An 11148-nucleotide genomic window follows, 5' to 3' on the forward strand; every position below is an offset into this window, starting at 1 on the left:
GTCTATTTGAAATTATGTTTTTGAAATCAGGAAAGATCTTAGTATGTACTCTAAAATTCATCAATACTGATAAAAAATAAAAATACATTAGCCTAAAAAATTTAAACCTTTGGAATCGGTGTCCCTCCCCCGGGACGGTTGAGCTAACGTAGGCTAATGCGATTAGCATGAGGTTGTAAGTAACAAGAACATTTCCCAGGACATAGATATATCTGATATTGGCAGAAAGTTTACATTCTTATTAATCTAACGGCACTGTCCAATTTACAGTAACTATTAGTGAAAGAATACCATGCTATTGTTTGAGGAGACTGCACAACTTTATACATGGAAAGTTATTAATACACAAATTGGGCACATTTGGGCAGACTTGATACCAAATTATGAACAGAAATGCAATAGTTTATTGGACCAGTCTAAAACTTTGCACTTACACTGCTGTGGGCTCTATGGCTCTATTGCACAGTAGTACAGAGCAGAGTCTGTTACCTCAACAGAGGAGTTCTCGAGATCCACACAGTCAGTTTGAACCTGAGCTGACATGTGAAGAGGGACAAGGTTTCTGGACATATCATGATTTTTTGATGAGAATCAGGAGCTCTCGTTTAGACCTGGGATACTAACTATACCACTGTAGATTGTCTACAGAGCCAGTGTAGCTGCAGGATAGTGTGATGGTATCACCCTCCACACCACCCACCATAGGCCTAGTGGGTTTGTCATCTTCAGATCTGCTACTTGTCAAGAAAGGAAAAACATGCTGCTGTTTTGCTAGCTTTTTTGACAACTATCAAATATATGCTGGAGTTAAATTAAAATGATGAAATTGAATCAAATGAAATTTTATTGGTCACATACACATGGTTAGCAGATGATAATGCGAGTGTAGCGAAATGCTTGTGAATACATCACTGACCCAAAAATACAACACTCACCAACAAGGACTGAGAGGAGGAGAAATTATGAAAGCAACAACATAGCTGATAGATACAGTATACAAACGTTTCTAACACAAAACAGGCAGAGTTGAATATCTCTCTCTTTAGCTATCTTTCACCATTGATGATTGGATACAATGTTGTAGCTCCACCTACTGCCAAAAACGGGTTGGTGAACAACCACATTTCTTTATGTGTGCCATGCAATCCTTACCTTAATCGTAGGATTGATGCATTCATTCATTTTTAACAATGCTACTTCATTCATGTTATACTACATTGTGAAGAAAAAAAGTTTAAAATCAATACAGTGCAATTGTTGCTGTGTTTTGTATTTTATTTCATTTAACTTTGTTGTTTTGTTACATTTATTTCTTATACTTTTTGTTACTTATTATTATTTTTAATGAAGTTTGGGAAAACTTTTAACTTATGTCTTATGATATCTTGTACACTTCTTTTTAATAAAGGTTTGTGAACACTTTTAACTGATATCTTGTACACTTATTTTTATAAAGCTGCTTTTGAGTGTTCAGAGATAAAATACTGTAGATCTTCTGATTGTCATGGAAGTGACTAGATTCTTCAGAGGTGTAGGAGTATGAAATGAGGATATTTGATACAGTGGTACTCCATTCATGTTATATGTCATTATGAAGAAACTAGTTAAAATCCCAAAATACTTATAAACTATACAATAGCCAAAACATTAAGATAAAAGAAGGACAGGAATACAGTAATTTACAGAACAGAAAGTAAAATAACTCAGTAGAGAACCATTATATTGTAGCTGAGGTTATATGCTGGAGTGAAGTCCAACACAGTTTTTTACAGGATAACTGATTTTCTTGAAACTACAGTAGGACGCACCCCCCTGCACAGAGCAGAGTCTGTCACTTCAGCAGAGGAGATCTCCAGATCCACACAGGTTCTCTCTTTATTCAGATTAACAGACAGTCGTGGGTCATCAGGTTCAGCTCTAAATACAGAGTGCTTTAAGGAGACTGTAGTTTAGAGCAGGAATTGCGGTGCTGATCTGGGATATTGATGATACCATTGAAAATAGTCTACTGAGTCAGAGTAGTTACAAGACAGTTTAACATTGCTTCCCTCCACGCCATGTTCTGTCTCTGAAGTTGGGTTTATGTCATTTTCATAACTGCCACCTGTAATAAAGTTAAGTTTAGATAAACATTTTCAGTTCACGGGACATTATTACATACTCTGCATCATCTTCAAAACAAGTGAAATTATAATCAGTCATTTGCATTTCTTCTAGGAAGTGCTATTTTCAAATGACACTTGACAGTGACATTAAATAAACTAAAAATATGTAATGTCAGACTAATACTCACCAACAAGTGCAGAGAGGAGAAACACTGGGTAGAGAAACATGGTGATGGGTGTAACAGTGTGTTTATCAGGAGGCAGAACTGAAGACATCCCACTGTTCCAGTCAGTTAGAGGAGAATCATCTCTCCACCTCTCATCTTTGCTCCTCCTATTCAGTAAATGGACCCACATTACATCAACATTATAATCTGTGATGAACAAATATGACTTAATTGATGGATCATCATGAACATGATCTCTGATTATTTGTATGTAGATGCTTGCCTATTACATGGTGTTTACTAGTAGGACTTTATTACAGTCAGGTTATTGTAGTGTTTCTGGGTTTCCTGTCACTGTGGGCCTCGGACACAGTAGTACAGAGCAGAGTACGTCACTTTACCAGAGGAGATCCATGCAGGTTCTCTCCTTGTTCAGTGTAACAGACAGTAGAAAGTCTTGCGGATCACCTCTCACTTCATGTGGATTATTGTTAGTTGTTACGAGGTAAAGGAATTGGAGACCTGATCCAGAGTACTGTCTGTACCACAGTTAGTTACAGGAGATCTTAACTCTGGTACCCTCTAAATAATACTCCTCAGGACTGGTTGGAGTAATATCATCCTCTAAAGTATCACATGTGAAGGAGAAGAAAATAAGCATGAGACTAAACATGAAAACCTCTTATTTTATATTTGAACACATCAACACTTAGTTTAGATTCAACATAACACCAATACAAATTGACAGATTATAGAGTACTTACATGCAACTGTCACGCCTTGGTCTTAGTATTTTGTGTTTTCTTTAATTATTTGTTCAGGCCAGGGTGTGACATGGGTTTATTGTGTTGTCGTATTGTTTTTTTTTCGTAGGCATTGGGATTGTGGCTGATTAGGGGTGTGTCTAGCATAGGCTTGGCTGCCTGGGGTGGTTCTCAATCAGAGTCAGGTGATTCTCGTTGTCTCTGATTGGGAACCATATTTAGGTAGCCTGGGTTTCACTGTGTATTTTGTGGGTGATTGTCCCTGTCTCTGTGTAGTTGTTCACCAGACAGGCTGTATTAGGTTTTCACGTTCCGTTTGTTGTTTTGTATTTATATAGTTATTTCATGTATCGTCGATTCTTCATTAAAGAACATGAGTAACCACCACGCTGCATTTTGGTCCGCTTCTCCTTCTCAGACGAACGCCGTTACAGCAACTAGTAAAAGCAAAATAAATGTAGGTTGACATTATGGCTGAAACTGGAATATACAAAAAATACAGATATTTTTGTTTTCATCTTTATAGGTATAATCTACAGTCTAAATCTGCAAAATATTCAGATACCCGAATGAGTTTCTGTCACTTTTTAATTTGTTCATTTGTTTCAACAAATAATTCACTGTTAATTTCTACCCTACATGTATATTTTTTGTCTATTGAAGGTAACCTAATAATGAACATGTTTCTCTTAGGGGATGTCAGTATTTTCAGTTCACATTTTTGTACAGTGTGTCTGGGTTGTTTCATTGTGGGCTTCAGGTCACAGTAGTACAGAGTAGTCTGTCTCTTCAACAGAGGAGATCTCCAACTGTCAGCTATAAAAGGCAAAACCTTTCTTTTACCTCAGTTAAATAACAGCTCCCCTTGGCTTAAAAAACGGCACGCAACAAGTACTGTACACACGCACCCATGTGCACACACACACACTGTTTTGCAAGGGTCCTGTGTACCCTGTTGTCACAGTGGGCCTCAGAGCACAGTAGTACACAGCAGAGTCAGACAGTTGCAACCTCTGAATCGTCAAGGGGACTGATTGTGTTTTGGCATAAAGACTTGCGTTGAACCCTGCAGCATTGTCTCCAGATCCAAAAGAATAGTCTCAGCATATGTTTAGGGAAGTAATTTGCTTCTTGTTCATAGCAATTTAGATATGCATTATTAGCAGTGGTGTTATATTGACAACTCAGTGTTACCAGTCCTCCTTCGGTAGCAATGACACCTCATGGTTGCTGTTGAACATGGTCTCCTGTGCGCTCTGGAAGACAAAGATAAAGTGAGTGATGATGAAAGTTGAAATTACATAGATGATGATTATATAACCAATGAGAGAAAAGGTTCCATCCATACCGAAGCAGAATACATGAAGAACCAGCCAGATGATCAGACAGAGTAACATGGTTATACAGAACACACTGAGAGTGACTGTGGGTTACAGTAAGAGGTAGGGATCCTCTCGCTCTCTTCCATGTCCATCTCAGCCTGTATATCACCATCAACTGACAGACAGGAAGGAGGAGCATGTTCAGAGAGAGGAAAGATTGTAAAGAAATGTATGAGTCAATATTACCTCGTCAATATTAGATATAAGCACTCTTTGCAGTTCATTAGTCAAAGTGAAAAGCTCACATGGAAATGAAAGTACCTTAAAACAATTGTCAATTACATAAATGTTCCATGAAGTGAGTATGATAAACGTATATTTTTTTTAGGTGAAAAAGTACTCATATTGTATTATAATACAGGTCTACTTGTCACGCCATGACCTTAGAGATCCTCTTTATGTCTCTGTTTTGGTTTGGTCAGGGCGTGAGTTGGGGTGGGCATTCTATGTTTTGTGTGCTATGTTTTCTATTTCTGTGTGTTTGGCCGGTTGTGGTTCTCAATCAGAGGCAGCTGTCTATTGTTGTCTCTGATTGAGAACCATACTTAGGTAGCCTTTTCCCACCTGTGTTTTGTGGGTAGTTATTTTCTGTTTTGTGTGTTCCGCTTTGTTATTTTTTGTTCTAGTGTTCAGTTTTATTAAAAGTCATGAACACGTACAAAGCAGCACCTGGGTCCTCTTCTTCAAACAGCCGTTACACTGCTAATGTACTTAAAGTAACCTGAAATACATATTGTGCTTTGGTCGCAATTTTTTAGTGGTTCTGTACGTTTCTATGGACACATGTGAAACCTTTAGTTTTTGTAAGGAGCCTGTATATCCTGTTGTCACAGTGGACTTCAGAGCACAGTAGTACTCAGCAGAGTCAGAGAGCTGCTACCTCTGGATCGTCAAGGGGACTGACTTTGCTGTAACGATTGTCGTCGGGAGAAGGAGAGGAGGACCAAAGTGCAGCGTGGTACGTATTCATAATACATTAAATCGAGATGAATACACGAACAAAAACAACAAAACGACCAACGAACAGTACTGACAAGTGCAACAAACACTGACTAGAAAATAATCACCCACAACTCAAAATGGGAAAACAGGCTACCTAAGTATGGCTCTCAATCAGAGACAATGATAGACAGCTACCTCCGATTGAGAACCATACATGACATTTGCTGTGAAATTCAGTCTGGCATCAAATCTGTCCTTGAACTCAGTAGCAGTTTCCCCAGGTGAAAACGTATCCCTTCTCAGCATAAACATGGGCTAGCCATTTGCTATTTGTTTGTACCAGAAGGGATATGGTGATTGAGAAGTTTTATCAAATAGACAAGTGAGTGTTGTTGGGTGTCCTTCTACGGCCATTACGTCTTCTGTTGACTGTGCTACATTCTCTTCTGCTCTGCACCCTGAAAAGAAAGATAAATATATCTTAACAACATATAATGATAATGTATATAAATCAAATGAACAAATGCACAGAAAGAGACAGATGAACAGAGTGATGTTATACCAAAGCAGCATGCAGCCAGAACATGCAGGATCAGCCAATTTCTCATGACTAGTCAGTCAGTTTGAAGTGGAAAAGGTAAGGAGCAAAACAATGCTGATCTATCTATCACAGAGCTTTGACACCCTCTGTCCTACTGTTGATGCTTCATGTTATTCTGTATTACATGCAGTAGTAGACCATGGGGAGGTGCCTGTCTGTATGGCATCCTCTAATTCAGTGGTGTGTGCTTTGTTAGATTTCCCCCTTCAGGTTGACTTTCATACTACACCACCAAGCCATATTGTTGCACTTAATCGTATTCCCAAGTGATTATCCAGCCAAAATGTTTTAAAAAACTGCCTACGGTAAGTGAAATTGAGTGAAATTGAAGACTACTGATTGAAGAGTGAAGAATATATATTTCTCACAGCGCATTGAATATGACGACAGAGAAACACCAGACCACCTGGTGATTGAACACAGCACAGGTGTGACCACAGTTCTCTGATCTCAACTTCTGCCATCATGACATCAAATGTGGTTCATGGTAAATTACGATTTCCACTTCATCAAAGCCTTTTGGTCTGCAGGTTTTTGTACAGTGTATTATGCACGTTGTATCACCGTGTCAAGAGCACAGTAGTAGAGAGCTGTGTCTGCCAGGGTTAGGCTTGTTATCACCAGTTCAGTTGATTCCCGGGATGTTGTGGATTTATATCTCTTATCAGGGATGTGTTCATTGCTCCTTGATCTGGCGCCTTTATACAGTAGAAACTGAGGAGCCTGGTTTGGATAATGCCTGTACCAGTAAAGGTAAACATAATTGCTGCTTGTTTCATATGTACATCTTAGAGACACTGATGATCCCTCTGTGGGGGTGTACTCCTTCTTGTCAGGAGTCACACTATCTCCAGATACCATTCCTGCAGAGGAAAAATGCATAATTAAGCTGATTGATAACATGCTTTTTTAAAGACTTTTTAGAAATCAACTAAGTTATTCACATTTAAATTACTTTACTCCAACAAAACATGTTTTACTAACAATACCATAATGTAATAATCTGATTATAAGCATGCAAGGAGTTAAAATGTTTAGGTATTGTTTACCTATAGTCGTAATCAGAATGATCAATGCACTGATTGATTTCTCCATCTTCAGACTGATGTTTGCATTCATTCACTCTCCTCTGAAATGTCCTTCTGTGTGTCACTGTGTGAGGTGTACAGCCCTGCTAATGTCACACCCACCACAGATGTAAGGCTTGCATTTTCTTCTACACTGGTGCCAAGGATACACTCGTTTCTGTAGGGGGGCTGTACATCCTGTTGTCACAGTGAGCCTCAGAGCAGAGTTGTACACAGCAGAGTCAGACAACTGCGACCTCTGGATAGTCAAGGGGACAGAGCTAGAAGTGAAATTCAGCCTGGAATCAAACCTCTTCTTGAGCTCATCACTATTGCTCCCTTCTGCATAACTATCTCTCCTCAGGACATACTGAATGGATCATTAAGCTACTTGATTTGAAATTTTAGGAAACCTTTAGGTATAAAATATATTTAAAAAATGATTTGATAAAATATAGAATTTGCCCTATAATACCAAAATCCCATAGAAACGGATTTAATAACACATTCGTAAATGGCAAAAAATGAAGTGTCTGTCCTTTAACTCTGAGATATAAGAAAGCTCAGGATATATATATATATATATATATATATATGTGTATATATTGTTTTTTTACACATATTTAACCCCTTAAATTCGCCATCGTGTTTGTGAGAATCTACCCTTTCCACAGCGTGGTCACATTAGTGGTACGCCACAAACAGAAGTTGGCACATGGACAGTGAGAGTCTCGTCTTTCCGTAGAGTGGTCACATACATTTTTTAGGCCAAACCGTTCGGATGCTACAGACATATTTGTGAGAAGATCGATTTTCATGATGTCTCATGGTCTGACAAACACCGCTGCAGCTTGGCCATCTTCCCCTGCCGATGCAGAAGACCGCCATTGGCTGATGTGGTGGATTGAGACACAGCCCATGAAAAACCTTTTATCTCCAGCTGAAAGGAATAGAAGCAACCTATGAGACTCTACTGACACATATTGACTCTCACTAGTAACTTGCCCTTGAAAATACAAGTAATGTCAAGGTTTCACCTTGTTGGGCAGAATGTTGAACACTGTATGGAACTATTGTATCATTATTATACATAGAACAACCTTGTCACTGGACTTCATGACTGTGGAGGGCAGTCTATAGGAGGATAACAGATACAGAAGATCTGTCACATAACTTAACCTCTTACAGCTTCCCCCCTACTTTGTGCAATTTCCGCCTGAAGACATACCCAAATCTAACAGGCTGTAGCTCAGGCACAGAACCAAGGATATGCATATTCTTGGTACCATTTGAAAGAAAACAAAAGTTTGTGTACATGTGAATTGAATGTAGGAGAATATAACACAATAGATCTGGTATTGATAAAACAATGGAAAAAAACAGACGTTTTTTATTATTATATCATCTTTAAAATGAAGAAGATAAAACAAACATTCAGATAGGATGATGGGGACAATTTCAGTGAAAAATATAAGAGGGCAACAGTACTTGTGCAAAGTTTCAGAATGATAACTTCCAAAATGAGTGTGATACATGACATTTATCATGAAGTCACCCAGCTGTCCCACACAAGTAGCCCAAATGTACCCAAGTGGCCAAATTGGTGAAGGTATACATTTTGAAACAAATAACTATATACAAAATACCAAAATGGTATTCTAACACACCCCCCCAAAAAAATTTTAGAAAAAAAGGTTTAAAAATGGGATAAAATAATTATTGATTTAAAAAATATGGAGAAAAAAAAAAAATATATATATATATACATTTACAAAATAACATGGGTAACTATTTACACACTTTCAATATTTGGAAGACCCTCAGTCCTCTATCAAATCAAATCAATTTACATAGCCCCAGCCTAAAACCCCAAACAGCAAGCAATGCAGGTGTAGAAGCTCGGTGGCTAGGAAAAACTCCCTAGAAAGGCAAAAACCTAGGAAGAAACCTAGAGAGGAGTCAAGCTATGAGGGGTGGCTAGTCCTCTTCTGGCTGTGCCGGGTGGAGATCACAGTGGTTGTAGAGGGTGCAACAGGACAGCACCTCAAGAGTAAAAATGAACAGTTTAGGGTTCTATAGCCGCAGGCAGAACAGTTGAAACTGGAACAGCGGCAAGGCCAGGTGGACTGGGGACAGCAAGGAGTCATCATGCCAGGTAGTCCTGATGCATGGTCCTAGGGCTCAGGTCCTCCGAGAGAGAGAAAGAGAGAATTAGAGAGAGCATACTTAAATTCACACAGGACACCGGATAAGACTCCCATTCGGAGTCAGTGTCACTGTGAAAGAAAATGTTCAGTTCGAATAGTTTCACATATGAGCCCTGTATCAACAGGTATAATAAACAGGTATATATAAAGAGAGTTGAAGGTTGAATATATTAGGTTGAATATATTATTATTATTACCAGCTAGAACTACTGTCTTTATTATATTACAACAGACCAGCTGTATCTACTGTCTCCATTTCACTTTAGCCATTGATGTGGTCCTGCCCTCTCCTCAACAGCCTCAAATAGGCCATTTCATGTGGGTTGGGGTGGGGCGGCAGACACACGCATCTCACATTTCATGACATTACATGTTTATATATTGCTTCTAAAATAAATAAAAAATCACAAATAATATTTTATATTATTAATTTCAAACAAGGGCATGAGCATGATAAGAACTTACCAGTCCAAAATGATGTCCTCTCCCGTTCAAAAAATATTCCTCCACCATCGCTAAATGAATCGTCCTACAACAATCTCTGTCTCACCTTCCCAATCAATTTATTCTAAAATTGTGTGTCTGTACATCTGTATATCTAGACTAAGATTTAGCTTCCCCTGACTTAGTCGCCATAATGATTGATATATAAACAGCTGAATCTGCACGTTCACCAATCAATGCAGTGCGTAATATGTGCTTCTCCTTCCGGTATGAAAATTCAATAGCGAATGACTCTCGTTACGCTGGAGCTTATTACCTGGGTTGGTCTTGCAACACATGAACATGGCGTATTGCCGTTTAGCTCAGCTCATTGGCTATCTACCCAGCTAGATTTCAAGATGATCAGTGGTCATTGGGTTAAAAGACAGTCAATCAACGAAACAGCGGGCAAATCATTGGTGCACAATGTCATGACTTGTTGTCTTCAAATCGGTTTCTTTCAGTCAATACGTCCCGCGAAATGGCCCATGAGGTTTGATTGTGTTACAAACAAACCCGTTGATTGCAGTGAAACCAAACATGACTGGAAAAGTCACGTTCTGTGTGTGTTATTTACCTGGAATGTGGCGTCAAATGGAATGAGACGGAATTCACGACACAAGCGGTTCACAAAATGTTTCGTTCATCATGACAAAGATAATTCATTGTGTAACAATGAGCATTGGAATTGCAAACAGACAAAGATCGTCAAAGGTAAATTATTTATTTGAATGCAGTTTGTGATTATGTTACGCCTGTGCTGGTTAAAATGTTTGTTTTTTATGGGGCTCTATGCTCAGATAATCGCATCATATTCTTTCGTAGTAAATCATTTTTTAAATCTGACAACACAGTTGGATTAGCAGGATTCTAGGCTTTCGATACATGTGAGACACTTGTATTTTCATGAATGTTTAATATGACTATTTATGTAGCGATCACCGTATGTTTTGGAATCAAGGTCCTAAACGATATCTTAACCGCCATCGATAACATACATTACTGTGCAGCCGTATTCATTGATCTGGCCAAGGCTTTCGACTCTGTCAATCACCACATTCTCATCGGCAGACTCGACAGCCTTGGTTTCTCAAATGATTGCCTCGCCTGGTTCACCAACTACTTCTCTGATAGAGTTCATTGTGTCAAATCGGAGGGTCTGCTGTCCTGACCTCTGGCAGTCTCTATGGGGGTGCCACAGGGTTAAATTCTTGGACTGACTCTCTTCTCTGTGTACATCAATGATGTCGCTCTTGCTGCTGGTGAGTCTCTGATCCACTTCTACGCAGACGACACCATTCTGTATACTTCTGGCCCTTCATTGGACACTGTGTTAACCTGTTGCGTTGAGCAATCCCGTATCCGGGAGCGTAATTATAGCCTCAAGCTCATTACCATAACGCAACGTTAACTATTCATGAAAATCGCAA

At 38.9% G+C, this 11148-nt stretch overlaps 1 long non-coding RNA gene across 1 annotated transcript; it reads right to left on the bottom strand.

Annotated features, from left to right (window-relative positions):
• Positions 1-1393: 1393 nt before the first annotated feature.
• Positions 1394-3142, bottom strand: LOC118402136 (uncharacterized). The gene is made up of 4 exons (XR_004829435.2): positions 3037-3142; positions 2674-2896; positions 2294-2439; positions 1394-2104 (listed from the first exon to the last, which is right to left on the bottom strand). It is a non-coding gene; the product is annotated as an uncharacterized LOC118402136 (long non-coding RNA).
• Positions 3143-11148: the final 8006 nt, after the last annotated feature.

The sequence above is a fragment of the Oncorhynchus keta genome, chromosome 23 (genome assembly GCF_023373465.1).
Source record: "Oncorhynchus keta strain PuntledgeMale-10-30-2019 chromosome 23, Oket_V2, whole genome shotgun sequence".
NCBI classification, from domain to species: domain Eukaryota; kingdom Metazoa; phylum Chordata; class Actinopteri; order Salmoniformes; family Salmonidae; genus Oncorhynchus; species Oncorhynchus keta.